Here is a 4,592-nt window from a genome sequence, read left to right on the forward strand (position 1 = left end):
GAAAAAGACCACTTTACAACCTCTATCACCTCAAGAAGTTAATAAGGATAGAAATATAATAAGAAAAGATAAAGAAGAAAAAGAAAAGGGGCAAGCTTTCACTAAGGTGTTACTTGCCTACAAAAAAATTCTTCCAAAGCAAGATGTGCATCACCCTTCCTTCCCTTCCCAAGCCAAAAAGGAAGGCCCAAAGCACAAGAAAGAGAGGAAGAGTAGTCTAGAAAATAAAGATGGCCTAACCAAAGCTATAGGTAATACCCTTAGAAAGGATGGAACAAGAGCTCATAAAAGGGAGGCACAAATCCTCCCCCAAATCAAGTCAAGCTCCATCTACAAAGGCTCAAAGAATTTGTGGTCAAATTCTCTCCAAGGAGGGGAGGATGATAAAGGATTGACCCCAACCAAGGATGGAGGCACATGCTTAAGAAGACTAAGCATGTTTAGAAAGGAAGTTCACTAATCCTTCATCCCTTTCATTTGTGTTTGTTATTTTTTGATTCCCTAAGTTGACTTAGTTGAATCAACTTTAGTTGACTTGTTGACCTTTGACTAGGTTTGACTTGTTGACTATAGTTGACTTGACTTAAGCCAACATGCTAATCTATGTTTATTTGCTTTGTAGGTTAATTAGGAGTAAGAAAGCAATGCTAGGTGGCGCATGGTGATTGGGGAGCATAAATGATGTGGAGGAGCGAGTAAAGCAAAGGCATAAAGCATAAAGTAAAAGGCATAAAACAAGTGTACCTATGTACCTTTGGTCTCCTTTGTTTTTAGCACACTTTGGCCACATTTTGGAGACATATGAGACACATTCTTTGTCTCCTTTTGTGCTAGAACGAAATTAGCCTTGCACACACCATAGTTAGCTCTTTTGTCTCTCATTTTTTGTAACCTTATTTGACGTAGTTTCTAGAAGCTAGGGTTAGGTTTTTGTAGAGACATCCTTAGGTATCTTTTATTTTCTTAGAGGCCCCTAAACTCTTCTGTATAAGGGGTGCTCCTAGACATGTAAAAGGGTTGAACATTTTGAAGTAAAAACACTCTTGTGTCTCAACCATTTGTGAGAGTTTCCTCCCTATGGAGTGAATACTTTTAAGCCTTATCTTGCATAGCAAGTGGCGGCACACATCCACTCATCTTCAAGGTTGCCATGGCTTCTAGCCTAGTCTTGTAGTGGCGTGCTTCTCACATTTTTACCATTTCTTTCCTTTCCATTTTATGTTTTCTTCTTCCTTTAATTGTTCTTGGTTTTCTATGGTTTATGTGCTTTCCATTTCCTTTTTGTTTTGAATCAATCCATCATCTTCTTCTCTTGAGCTTTGTGAAAGGAACCTTCACATCTCGATAGCTTGCTATCTTAATGTCCAGTGGGGATTTCGCTTAGCTTTCTTAATCAACTCACACCATATTCAATAATCTTAAAAAGGAACAAGATAATCCTTCATCACACTTTTAAATCTTTTGATCTTATACATATTATTGACATTTGGAGACCACGTTTTGCATCTATAAATGGTTTTAAATATTTTCTTACCATGTTATACTTGGCTCATTCCTAGTTAGTGGAAATATAGTAAGTGATAAATATTGTTCTCTCAACCAGGCCTTGTGCAACACATGATAAATCTCACAATTCACAATTTAAATAGACAACAAAGATACAAAAGCACAAAGAAACTCTTTTTGTTATTTTATCAAACAATTGATATGCAACAAAAATTTAACATAGATTATATACAATTGTCAAGAATAGATTTCATTCACTTTATTCTCATGTATTCACAGACATCTCAATTCAAATTTCATGTTAAAATCAACTTAAAAGAATACTTAAATCTTATTCCTAGCGACTTTGAGTTTATGATAACTCATCAAGTTCCAATTCCTTGAATCCTCAACAAGTGAAATCATGCATTAAGAGTCTTAAAATTACTAATGAATCATGTTCTATCCCTAGATACAAGCTCCATTAGGCATTCAATTTCAAAACTAGGTTCAAAAGACATTTTCTAACCCCTCAAGAACCACAAATCATGCATAGATGTCCAAACCAAAGCAAGCATTAAGCATGGAAATCAAATACTAACATAGAAATGGAAAAACATATGGATTAACATCATAAAATGCATAAGATTAAATTTTATTACATCTAATCTCAACACATAGGTTTAGCTCTCCATGCTGGAGAACCTAGGGTTTACAAATTGAAGAGATAGGGAAGAAACAAAAACCAAAGTGAAAATGCAAGCCTTCTCCCAAGGTTCTTGGCAGCCATTCCATGCTCCAATTGCGTCTCTCATTCGCATCTCCATCTCCCAATCACAACTAATCTTCCTCTCCAACCCCAAAAGGGGGAAAACCCACCATGGATGAAGGAGAAGACCCAATGAGGAGTGGGAGAGCTTCCCAACACCCCTAGCAACCTCCAAAAGGCTCTCCAAGCACCCAAAAGTGTTTCTCTATTGTGAAAAATGAGGAATCCTCCAAACCCTCGCGAGAAACAAGATTAAAAACCCACTTTTTGACATGTCAGCGACGTCACCGCTCAACCTTGTGGCGCTCAGCTCCAGCTTTCCACTGCTCAGCCTTGGGCAATTTGGCAACATAATGTATTTGAAGCACTGGGCGTGATTCCAGTGGCGCCCGATGCGGGTATTTGCTTCAAAATCAATATTTTCTTGTCGAATCATGCTCCCTTAAGTTCTTACTTGTTTTCCTCCACCACAAATGTTTCCTATTAACTTGTTTAACACACTTAAAATAGAGATTAGAGGCAAAGCAATCATAAAACAACTAAAACACAAAATAAAAAAAAAATACACTAAACTTGAGGATATAACAAGATAAAAGTTAGGAAAGAGTTAATTTATTCATGATAATAAACACACAAGAAGAGGTAAAAATAGACATTATCATTCCTATGCTAGCTAAATCTGATACTCGAAAACACATTTTTGATTTTGTTACCAACATCCACACTTAATTTAATACACTCATTAAAATAGTTCGAACAGATAACGACCTTGAGTTTCTTATGCATGCTTTTTACGCTAAGTATGGAATTACACACCAAACTTATTGCACTTATACTCCTGAACAAAATGGTATTGTGGAGCATAAATACCAACACATTCTTAATGTCACTCGTGCTCTCCTTTTTCAGGCTAACTTACCATATAAATTTTTGTGCTTTACAACTCAACATGCTATTTTATTAATCAATTGTATACCCACATCTTTGCTTAAGAACGATACTTATGAACATTCTGATTCCAAATGCATGTATCTGAATAATTGTGATGACGGATTGACCCCAACCAAGGATGAAGGCACATGCTTAAGAAGACTAAGCATGTTTAGAAAGGAAGTTCACTAATCCTTCATCCCTTTCATTTGTGTTTGTTATTTTTGATTTTCTAAGTTGACTTAGTTGAATCAACTTTAGTTGACTTGTTGACCTTTGACTAGGTTTGACTTGTTGACTTTAGTTGACTTGACTTAAGCCAACATGCTAATCTATGTTTATTTGCTTTGTAGGTTAATTAGGAGTAAGAAAGCAATGCTAGGTGGCGCATGGTGATTGGGGAGCATAAATGATGTGGAGGAGAGAGTAAAGTAAAGGCATAAAGCATAAAGTAAAAGGCATGAAGCAAGTGTACCTATGTACATTTGGTCTCCTTTGTTTTTAGCACACTTTGACCACTTTTTGGAGACATATGAGACACATTCTTTGTCTCCTTTTGTACTAGAACGAAATTAGCTTTGCACACACAATAGTTAACTCTTTTGTCTCTCATTTTTGTAACCTTATTTGACCTAGTTTCTAGAAGCTAGGGTTAGGTTTTTGTAGAGACATCCTTAGGTATCTTTTATTTGCTTAGAGGCCTCTAAACTCTTCTATATAAGGGGTGCTCCTAGACATGTAAAAGGGTTGAACATTTTGAAGTAAAAACACTCTTGTGTCTCAACCATTTGTGAGAGTTTCCTCCTTTGGGAGTGAAACTTTTAAGTCTTATCTTGCATAGCAAGTGGCGGCACACATCCACTCATCTTCAAGGTTGCCATGGCTTCTAGCCTAGCCTTGTAGTGGCGTGCTTCTCACATTTTTACCATTTCTTTCCTTTCCATTTTATGTTTTCTTCTTCCTTTAATTGTTCTTGGTTTTCTATGGTTTATGTGCTTTCCATTTCCTTTTTGTTTTGAATCAATCCATCATCTTCTTCTCTTGAGCTTTGTGAAAGGAACCTTCACATCTAGATAGCTTGCTATCTTAATGTCCAGTGGGGATTTCACTTAGCTTTCTTAATCAACTCATACCATATTCAATCATCTTAAAAATAACAACATAATCCTTCATCAAATTGAGTTTAGTGTCAATTATCTATGTGAAATTATGTGAATTATTGTGGTTTGTGTATGTATGGCTTATAATTGATATGTTTTAACTCTTTTGTATACTAGCTTACCCTTACACTTTGTGGTCTTGTGTTTTTTTTTTTGTGATGGTCACCATTTTGGTGGGAGCAGATGAAGATGTAGGTTTAGAGGCACCTTTGAAGGATGAGAAGTCAATAGTTAGAATGGTGAGGTTG

Source organism: Vigna unguiculata, chromosome 6 (genome assembly GCF_004118075.2).
Source record: "Vigna unguiculata cultivar IT97K-499-35 chromosome 6, ASM411807v1, whole genome shotgun sequence".
Classification (NCBI taxonomy): domain Eukaryota; kingdom Viridiplantae; phylum Streptophyta; class Magnoliopsida; order Fabales; family Fabaceae; genus Vigna; species Vigna unguiculata.